This window comes from Trematomus bernacchii, unplaced genomic scaffold (genome assembly GCF_902827165.1).
Source record: "Trematomus bernacchii unplaced genomic scaffold, fTreBer1.1, whole genome shotgun sequence".
In the NCBI taxonomy this organism is placed as follows: Eukaryota; Metazoa; Chordata; class Actinopteri; order Perciformes; family Nototheniidae; genus Trematomus; species Trematomus bernacchii.
Genome location: NW_022987702.1, coordinates 396,873 through 408,404, shown reverse-complemented (window position 1 = coordinate 408,404; position 11,532 = coordinate 396,873). Strand labels below are relative to the sequence as shown.

Genomic DNA, 11,532 nt, shown 5'->3' with positions numbered 1-11,532 from the left:
GGAGAGAACTCTTTAAAGTAGAGACAAATATGATTTTAATATTTATTTTATTCAATCAGTTAGTTTGGGAACCGGAGGGTCACTGGTTCAAGTCCCCGATCAACCGAGTTCTTCCTTAATGACTCAAATAAATTAAAATGCCTTAGCTTTGGTCTATAATTATGTGCACATGTTTAAAATGATTATAATTGGTCATTTGAAAAGATTCAGCTGGTTTCATCTTGAACTGAGGAATACAGAGTTGGTGTGATAAATGATATTTCCATTCAGTTTCTCTCCATTCTAAAGTAAGCTGTCAGAATGTCTTCATGTGAACTCCATCATATGTGAAAGGGAAGGGAAGTCAAACAGCATGTGGTTCACATCTCGTTCTGGTTCAGTTGATTTCATCTCTTGGTTTCTCACAGGATGTGTTTCTTGAAAATAAAAACATAAATCAGTCTTGTTGTTATTTATTTAATCATTCAACAGGTTTTAACAGCAAATAACGTTTTATCTCATAACTTAATCAGGTGAACGTGTGAACATTGAACAGTAGCTACAAGGATTTGAAAACATTTCCAGTTTGCGAGAGTTTTTATTTTGAAAGTTCAAAAATGTGTAATGTAAAAGTAGAAGTACTCAGATCTTGTACTTGAGTAAAAGTAGAAGTACTCAGATCTTGTACTTGAGTCAAAGTAGAAGTACTCAGGTCTTGTACTTGAGTAAAAGTAGAAGTACTCAGATCTTGTACTTGAGTAAAAGTAGAAGTACTCAGGTCTTGTACTTGAGTTAAAGTAGAAGTACTCAGATCTTGTACTTGAGTAAAAGTAGAAGTACTCAGATCTTGTACTTGAGTAAAAGTAGAAGTACTCAGATCTTGTACTTGAGTAAAAGTAGAAGTACTCAGGTCTTGTACTTGAGTAAAAGTAGAAGTACTCAGATCTTGTACTTGAGTAAAAGTAGAAGTACTCAGGTCTTGTACTTGAGTAAAAGTAGAAGTACCAGAGTGTAGGAATACTCTGTTTCAGTAAAAGTCCTGCATTCAAAATGTTCCTCAAGTGAAAGTATAAAAGTATTCTCATCAAAATATAGTTAAAGTAGCGACAGTAAAAGTAGTCGTTGTGCAGATTGGTCCATTTCAGAATAATATATATGATATGTTTTATAATGATTGATCATGAAAGTGTTCTCAAAGCTGGTAAAGGAGGGGAGTCATGAGGACGAGACCAAGATGGCAGCACACATTTTTTTTATACAAAATCCCTCACTACACGGCAAAATATTTTAACACAATATCAGCTTTGATATGTCAAACCCTCCTGCGACCAAGGCTTGCGATATTTTCACTCAAGGACGAAGTCGGTCGATTAAAACAGCCCCGCCAAGTCCACGGAGCGACTCAGAAGATAGCAACATGGCTGACATAGCTGACGTTTTGAGCGAGTTGAAATCACTACGGGCGGACTTCGGAACAAAGTTGCACAACATCGACACACGTCTGACTGTCGTGGCAACCTCAATGGCTGAATTGGAGAGTAAAGTAACAGAATGAAAACGGGATGTTTCTTCCAATTCAACCCGTATTAACGAGGCCGAAGGCCGCATACACCACGCAGAGAAGACGCTTGAAAAAACGGAGGCCGCACTTGACTCCGTTAACAAACGTATCGCTTACCTTGAGTCAAAGACAGACGACCTGGAGAACCGGGGCAGAAGAAAGAATCTACGGCTGTTTGGTATACGAGAAGGAGCCGAGGGCCAACAAACACTCCTCAACTTCGTTAACGACATGCTGACACGATGGCTGGAGCTGACACCTGACAGGGCTCTCACTCTGGAGCGGGTTCATCGCACGCTAGCGTCGGGGAAACCCAACCAACACAGAGCGGTCATCGTCCGCTTCTTAAAGTTTCAGGAGAAGGAGTTTGTCTACCGTGAATCAAGACGTCGAGACATTACATATGACGGGGGCAAGATATCATTCACGCAGGTTTTATCTGCAGAAACGGTCCGGGTCCGATGGGGATTTAACACGTTACAAAGTTGTTTGTTGACATCAACGCCTTCCATGGATTCCAACACAACCCCTGCAAACTCAGAGTGCTACACAACGGCAAGATTAATCTCTTCACAACGCCACAAGAAGTCGAAAAGTTCTACAAAAGCATCCAACAATAGCCTCTGGTGTGTGTTGTGTGGGAATCACACGGCCACAATGAGCTTGAGATTGCATCGGAAGATATCAGGCATTGTGAGTTGAGTTACAGTTGCAAACATTTACATTGACTTTATACGCGTGTGTATATGGAGGTTTCTTTTATTCCTCTCTCTCTCCTTCTTAAGAGAAAGCCCATTGAAATATGATTCTGTTCGAGAGTAGACCTATATAATAAGGATGGCATTGTGTTCATATGTCTTTTCTATGTTTCATTAGACCAGCAGATATTGTTTTAATATGTTTAGATGGTATTGTGTTATGTCCGGAAGGGATATATTACTTGACAAGGTTTAAATGTGTGGTTGTTGAGCACCGATTTTTTGTTTTGTTTTGTGAGCTTGGGTCGAGTTACACTGACTGGTTGCTCCTCGCATATTGTGGATCAACGTTCCTCAATGTTTCTACACCAGGGGTAGGGTATGCATTTCAGTTGGGGAAATGCGAGGGTTGAGGGTGTGCCTGTTCTGGGGTGTGTTCGTGTGTGCGTGTGTATGTGTTTCGTTTGGGGGGAGGAGGGGGGTCACTTGCACCATATTAATCATTTTGTAAAATTATTTACAGTTTCGTTACTTTATAATGCTGAGATGAATGTCTATGGAGAGAGCAAGTCAGGGCAGTAGTTTGGATATTAAAGTTACAAGCTGGAACGTCCGGGGAATGAGAAAATTGGCTAAATTGAAGCAAGTTTTAAACAGGGTCAAATATCTTAAATCTAAAATAGTCTTTCTAGAGACAGTCGGGATAGTCGTGTCGAGAACACGACTATCCCGACTGTGGGAAATCCACAGTTTTAGTTCTATTGGACCTCAGTGCGGCGTTTGACACCGTAGATCACAATATTTTAATAGAAAGACTAGAGAAATGTGTGGGTCTGTCTGGCACTGTCCTAAAATGGTTTAAATCCTATGTTGAAAACCGAGAGTATTTTGTTTCAATTGGTAGCTGTACATCGGACAGAACCAAAATGACATGTGGAGTTCCCCAGGGGTCGATCCTCGGGCCTCTTCTATTCAATTTGTAAATGCTGCCACTTGCTCAAATAATTAGAAATAACAACATTTCATATCATAATTACGCGGATGACACCCAAATCTACATATCACTTTCCATAGATGAATACGGTCCTACTGATTTATTGATCACATGTCTAAAACAAATACATGACTGGATGTGCCGTAATTTCTTACAGCTCAACACAAAAAAAACCGAAGTAATTGTTTTTGGAACCAAAGAAGAGAGAGTTAAAGTCACTGCCCTGGAATCACTATTACTCGAACCGAAAAGTCAAGCAAGAAACTTAGGTATAATTTTAGACTCTGACCTCAACTTTAACAGCCACATCAGGGCAATCAACAGATCAGCCTGCTACCATCTAAAAAATATCTCGCGTATTAAAGACCTTATGTCCAAGCAAGACCTTGAAAAACTTGTCCATGCATTTGTCTTTAGCAAGCTCGACTACTGCAACAGCATCTTCACAGGCCTCACAAAGAAATCACTCCGTAAACTCCAACTAATTCAAAATGCTGCTGCCAGAGTCTTAACCCGGACAAAGAAAACAGACCACATCACTCCAGTGCTGAGATCGCTGCATTGGCTTCCAGTAAGTGAGAGAATTGATTTTAAGATGTTATTGCACACATATAAAGCACTAAACGGGCTAGGACCCAAATATATCAAGGACCTCCTTCAGCGGTAGGAACCCAGCAGACCCCTCAGGTCTTCAGGCCGGCTCACTGTTCCCTTTGTGAGATCAAAGCGTGGGGAAGCAGCCTTCAGCATGTATGCTCCTAATGCATGGAACAAACTCCCAGAACATCTGAGAATGCACTTTAGAATAATTTAAATCAGGTCTAAAAACATTTATTTTTAACATGGCTTTTCAAATTTAAATGTTCTAATTTTCGAACTGTTAAACATGGTTTTCTTTCTTTTAATTATTTTGTGTGTTTTTGTATTTCTTCTCACTGACCATCGTAAAGATGTATTGTGTTTTATCTGTTTGATCCTGTAAAGCACTTTGAATTGCATCACTGTATGAATTGTGCTATACAAATGAATTGCTTTGCCTTGCCTCGCCTAGAGGAGACACATTTACTCGCTGCAGATATTCACTATTTGAGCAAAAGGTGGCCAGGCCAAGTATTTGATGCTTCCCATAGTACTTATGCACGAGGTGTGGCTATCCTTGTACACAAATCGATACCATTTCAACTTATAAAAACTATCCAAGACCCACAAGGAAGGTATATTATTGTCCAAGGCAATATTTTGTCACAATAAATTAATTGTATAAGTGTCCGTGGCCCGAATGAGGATAACCCCTCATAACTCTGTCTGCTTTGGAGGGACTTTATATTATAGGAGGAGACTTGAATTGTACAGGTTGATATGACTCATGTGCAAACAAGGAAAACACTGATTAGATATATGAAGGATATAAGGTTAAGTGAAGTTTGGAGGAACTTGAACCCGGAGACGAGGGCATCTTCTATTCAAGCTCATATCAAACTCATTCACGCATTGGTTATTTTTTTATTTCTGTGGAGCTTCGGTCCAAGGTCAAAAGTTGTGGTTACAGTAGTATTGTAATAAGTGACCACGCAACAGAGTTTATGGAGATCAATTTAGGCTTTAGGTTTGAACGTCACGCAAGATGGAGGTTACACGTTTATCTACTTCAAGACTTTGTTACATTTGTGGAAAGTTGCATTGACAATTATTTTGGACTAAATACAGATGAAACTTCAGCCAGCATTAGATGGGAAGCATGTAAAGCTTATATAAGAGGAGAAATGATCAGTTTTACAAATTCTAAAACTAAGCAGCATAATCAAGAATTACAAACATTAGGAAACAAAATGAAGAAAGCAGAGACTGAAATGTACTGTCACAATGACCCTGAACAATGACGTGATCTATCCGTCATGAGAGTTACGAGAAGTTAACAAGTGACAGAGTGGCAAAAAGCCTGGACTAAACAAACGTGCTACGATCGAGGGGAACAAGCGGGTAGACTACTGGCCAGGAGAGTAAAGAAAATGCAAGCAGAAAGAATAATGAATGGTATAAAATCAGTATCTGGAAACTTAACTGTAGACCCAAAAGAGATAAATAATCATTTTAGAGACTTTTATAAATCAGTATACAAATCAGAATACACAGAAAACAGGGAAGCTCAGAGCAATGTCCTTGATAGGCTACAGTTTCATACTCTGTCAGATGATGAAAAGCAAAACTAGATAGTCCATTGACAATAGCCGACCTTTGTGAAGCTATAGGGAATATCAACAGGACGGGTTTCCCATAGAGTTTTATAAAACATTTAAAAAACAACTTGTAAAGCCGCTTCTCGATATGTTTGAAGAATCTTTTGTCAAAGGAACGCTCCCAGATTCATTGAGATTAGCTATGAAACAAGCCACCAGCAGAATGCTCATCTTACAGACCAATTAGCTTCATGGGATGTGATACAAAAATACTTTGCAAAGCTCTTTCTGGACGATTGGATAAATATCTCCCTCAATGATCAACGAGGGGGATTTCACAACATCAGAAGAGTTTTAAATATACTACATGAGAAACATAACGCGAAGGACACAGCAATGCTTTCAGTGGATGCGTGTCAAGCATTTGATAGGATGGAATGGATTTATCTTTTTGAAGTACTTCCAAGATTCGGGTTTGGTGAAACCCTTCTGAAATGGATTCAGCTGCTATACACAAACCCAACCGTTGAGATCCTAACTAACAACACTATCTCGGCCCCCTTTCATTTAGAGAGATCTACCCGACAGGGTCTCCACTGCTATTTACATTAGCAATCGAACCTTTAGCTATGGCCGTTAGAGCACATACAGAATGATCAGGCATTACTCTTGGGGGGATAGAACATCGCATTTCTTTATACGCAGATGATATAATATTTTTCTTGATAAATATAAAACATAGTATTCCCAATTTAATGAGCGTAATAAAGGAATTTGGTGAATTTTCTGGATACAAAATGAATAACTCTAAATCAGTGTTGATGTTTCTGAATGACAAAGAGAGACACAGTCCCAGAGTAGATACTCCATTTATGACAACAACTGACGGTTTCAGATATTTGGGTGTTAAAATCACTCAGAGACATAGTTTCAGCTGATTATGATCCCCTGGTAGATGGAGTGACTGAAAAACTAAGCCGCTGGTCCAACTTGCCTATATCTATGATCGGATGAATAAATATCATAAAAATCACCATCCTACCTCCATTTTTATATTATTTTCCAACGCTTCCATTGCCACTACCAAATATGTTCTACGAAAAGCTTAACAAATTATTTAGTCAATTCATCTGGAACAGCAGAAAAGCCAGACTCCGTCTTAAACTATTATACCTACCTTATGAGAGGGGGGGTCTTCAATTCCCTAATCTTAAATGGTATTATATGGCTGCCCAACTAAACTCAGCTTCATATTCTTTTTGTACAACACCCCCGACTTGGGTAAACATAGAGCAGACATCAACTCCATATCCAGATCTGACATCACAAAAGTATCTTTACTCTTCAGATATTAAGACATTGAAGAAACGTACAAAAAACCCTTTTCTTAAGAACACGATCTCAGTTTGGTATGCTGCACACAAACACGTAGGCGACACACCTACGCTGTCTCAATGTACTCCTGTTTGGGGCAATGAGCACCTATGATCAAATCCCTAAAAGCTCTTTTTTAAATATTTACAGTTAAAAAGTTACATGTCATCAAAACATAAACAGATAATGTCTGTACCACCTTTATCGAAACTTGAGGAAATAACACTTGCACATTTGTAAGGAAAGGGCCTAGTATCTAAATTCTACAACATGATGGTTGCATTTGACACTGAATCAGCATTAAATAAATGAAGTGCATGGAAAACGGATATAAAAGAGGATATTGATGAGGAAGAATGCTGCTTGCCTACAAGCACAAAGTCAGACAATAAATACTAGGTTCAAATGACTTCAGTATAAATGGTTAATGAGAATGTACATAACTCCTGTCAAACTTCATCATATGTCTGACAATATTCCAGATGTCTGCTCTAAGTGTTTGGATGAGAAAGGAACTTGATTTCATTGTCTTTGGGAATGTCCACAAATTCAAATCTTCTGGAAGGATGTTATTAGGTGTCTGTCAGAGATGTTTAACATTAATGTCCCTTTGAACGTCAAACTTTGTGTACTTGGAATATTTCCAAAGGACTTCAAACAGACTTCAAAACAAACCAAGCTTCTGGATTTTGGCCTTCTTCAAGCCAGGAGGGCTATCGCTTCGGATTTGGTTGAAGGAACTTTCTGGAAGTGTTGGTCTAGAAAGACTGACTTACATCGCTAAGGGCTTTGTTCAGCTCTGGGAGCCGTATGCACATTGTGAGGGACGGGAATGTGGACTGCCTCTGAAAAGAAACTGTGAAATGATTTCTGTTTTATTTATTTTATTTGTACAGGTAGGCCTATGCTTTTAATACTGGTGCAATGTGAGGGTGTGTGTATGCGTGTATGTGTGTATGTGTTTGTGATGTACTTTGTTGTTCAATAAGAAAATACCAATAAACATATTGTGAAAAAAAAGAAGCTGTTAAAGGTGCAGCTAGTTTGAATGACTTTGTATACTGCAGGGTAGCTTGTGAATTTACTCCAGGTGGAACTAAAGTCTGATTTAACACTTGATTATATTTCACATCATTCATCCAGATCTGTAGAGTAACTAAAGGTATTAAATACATGTAGTGGAGGAAAAGTACACCATTTACCTCTGAACTGTAGAGGAGTAGAAGTTCAAGTACCTAAATATTGTAGTAGTTAAAACTAGTTAACAGTCTCACACAGAGGTGGGGCTGCAGCTCCTCTTTGGGAACACCTGAGACACAAACACGGCAGTAACACCTGGGATTTAATGTGTGTTTCCTCATGTTTCGGGGTTGCACTTTGCAGACGGTCCCTAGCTCCTTGTCTACCTTACTGTGGAGGTGAGGAGACACCGTTCGTGTTTTCAGATCGCTTTGTGTTTGACTTATTGATCCGTCAATGTTATTTTCTAACTTCACGAGCTCTCAGAGTGATGGGTAGATGGCTGAACCTGAAAGGGATCAACAGGTAAAGCAGCTAATGGATAAAGTAACAGTTGTAATGGATGAAGAGTTTAATCTCTAAATATATATATTTTTCACGGAGCTGTCGATGGGGACAAGTTTGGGAAGAATCAAACATTATATTCTACATGTGAGGATATGTTCCGGATCCTACAGCTTTCTGTCAGGTGAGCAGGCTGGATGTTGGAAAGGGCTTCATCCTCCGGGCCGACAGAAGAACTTTACGGGAGGATTAAAACACATTTTAACCCCCTGTTTTATATAAAGTTGGAGGTAGTGAATCCTGAGCTAACAGATGGAGTTAGCTCGGAAAACAACGGCTGATTATCAGACCTACAAACTGACAGGTAAGACGATTTATTCATTAAAGATAGTTATTACACGGTTTAGTTTAATACACAATTCTGATTGGTTAATTTGGACATTTCAGATTGTGTTAATACTTGATAACAGACCGATGCTAAGCTAAATAATGACCGTTGCTGCTACTAAAACTGTAGTCAGGGATTAGTGGTTAAAGTACACATGTTTTTTTAGCTTCATTTAGATAAAGTAAAACGTCTTGTCTTTTATTAAGAAAAACGTTTGAAAACTATCATTATACATTTACATTAAAGTTACTTATTTACACGTAGTTGAATACTCGATTCTGATTGGTCAATCTTGACATTTCAGAGGTAGTTAATACATGATAACAGACTGATCAATGCTAAGCTAAAAAATGTTATTAATGCCATTTATGTCGTGTTTTACACCGAGAGCCCTCTATTGACCCTCTGTCTGTGGACTCAATGATACTGTAAGCAATCTCTTTCTCCATTCAAATATAATTAATATTTTAAAAGTCTTTCAATGAGGTTAGGTCCACCTGTATAACGGAAACGGTACATATACAGTATTTATCTTCAGTTTTCTGTCTTTAAAATGTTTTTATCCATCAAACCTCGACAATAGTTCACTCAGCATATTAGGGACACTGATGTGGGTTTTATTAATTAATGTTCCCATACTTTTGTTAATATTTTCTCAGTTAAAATCTTAATTAGTGCTAAAAACGTTTTTTTAATAAATGTATTGAAGCTATCAGTACTTAAATGATCAGTTTTATGTTATTTTTCATATTTATTTTAAAGTTGTACTCATGTAGTGCAGTAGAAGTATGAAGAAATACTTAAGTAAAGTACAAATATGTCAAAAAAGTACATAATACTTGAATAAATGTACTTAGTTGCTTTAAACCTCTGGTTAACACTTAGCTTTAATATCTCTGAATGAACATCCTCTTTTCTACATGTTACTTCATGACAATCTTTTGTTTTGAAAGTGCTTTAAAATGTTCTAAAACTGTAGTCAGGGTTCAGTGGTTAACGTACACGAGTTCTTTCAGCTTCGTTTAGAGAAAGTAAAATGTCTTAACTTGTATATAAATATCCAATTATTAATATTATATTGTTAGAGGACTCACACACGCTGTAATATATTCATACAACTATTTTAATCCCAGTTTGACTCCCTAGACCCAACTAGGTAAACAAGGGACATAAATAAATATCAATGAAATAATGAAAATGCTGGTTTTGTAACGGTAAATGTGGCATTATGTATACGCTGTGTGATGAGTTGCATAAACCGTCCCCCTGTGCTCCCATGAGTCCCTGCTGCAGGCTGACCAATGGGAGGCCCCGCCCGCTGTGATGTCACTGCGCTATAAAGCCCCCGGCCCCCCGCTGCCCGGCCTGAGCAGAGTCAGCGTTCCCAGCCTGGACGCCTCGGCTGGTAGAACTGCTGTCTTTAGTAACCGGGCGTCTTCACGGCTCAACCTTTCTCCCATTCGGATTGTGTGAAACTACATTTTCTGGATAAAGAGAGTTTTGCTTTCCTGAAGAGCAGCCCCCCCGCCGGGCCCCCCCAGGCATCCTTGTGCAGACAAGTAAGTGAGATTTTTTTTTTTTTTAAAAGTCCTCCAGAGTTCCTCTCACACACATTTAGGAGCCCTTTCAGACACTTTGAGGACTTCAGGGGTCTCCATTGGGCTCCAGCTGAAGGTTATAACGGGACGTCCCAGAATAGCCGCTGATAGCATCGGCTCCTCTGATGGCTTTTTAAGGGAATCAGCAGCAGGGCTATCAGTTCTCCTGCTGCCACATGCTGGCTGTCAATCAAACTGAGGTGTGGTTGGGGGGGGGGCGGGTGTTATTTTTAGAGTTTGGTGTCCTGTGTTAGATCACCCCCCCCCCCAGGAAGTGTCAGACAGGGGGGATTCTTCACTGAAGCTTTTATTTTGGAGGGGCTTGAACAGCTGTTGGCCTGTCGTTAGGATTTATTACTTTTACGCTTAAGTGAAAACTGAAATGTGTGATGAGTTTGATGCTTTTATTTAGTCTGAAGTTATTTTTAGAGAGTTTCCTGATCTAGATTTTAAGCAGTGTTGATATAAAGTCATTTATTCGTCTTTCCATTTAACGGCTCTCTGCTTTAATTCTCCTAATAAAGTCTCCTTTCAAAAGAATCCAATGGACACGGTCTGTGCAGAATGTAAATGCCTTTATTAAACATGGTGTTTAGTATTTAAATGACTGGATTAAGAGCTTCTTAATGTATTATCTTAAGGTCTTTGCTTCATGTGGACCAGCAGAGTTACTGTGTGATAGATAACAGATCAGAATACAGCTCGGGAGAATCTTTCACTAGAAACACATTCTTGAACTGAGAAACACAGATTTACCATGAAATCTGTGCATTACATTATTCAATGTTTCCATGTGTTCAAATGTACATAAGGAAAGCTCAAAAGGAGAGGTGAGAGTGCATCTCGTTATGTGAACCACGAGCAAACATCCATATCATTTATTTGGAAACTAAGAGAGAAACAGGAACATAGAAGAACCACAAAGTCTAAAAGTAAAACCCTCAAACCAAGAGAAAGGTATTAAGAATAAAGGTATTGGTACCACAGCGTATAGAAAGTACTTTAAGGCAATTCAAAGTACTGACAATGCTGAGTATTATTAGATATCCTAATTATAACTACTCTATTTACACTGATCTGGTTCAACATTTAAGAAAATTACATATTTTCTAGTTCAGAATATATTATTCATAACCTACAAAGTATTCAAACATTAAATATATAAGTAAAAGGACCTTAAACTTGAGTGAATCCTCACCCTGTGATATATTTTTAATAACGCAGTATTAATAAACTGTG

At 38.6% G+C, this 11,532-nt stretch overlaps 1 protein-coding gene across 1 annotated transcript in view; it reads left to right on the top strand.

Annotated features, from left to right (window-relative positions):
* The first annotated feature begins 10,071 nt into the window (after nucleotides 1–10,071).
* Nucleotides 10,072–11,532, top strand: part of LOC117490100 (titin-like) — a 241,720-nt gene continuing 240,259 nt past the window's right edge. The window contains 1 exon segment of the mRNA XM_034139686.1: nucleotides 10,072–10,254. The gene's annotated coding sequence lies outside the window, so the exon portion shown is untranslated.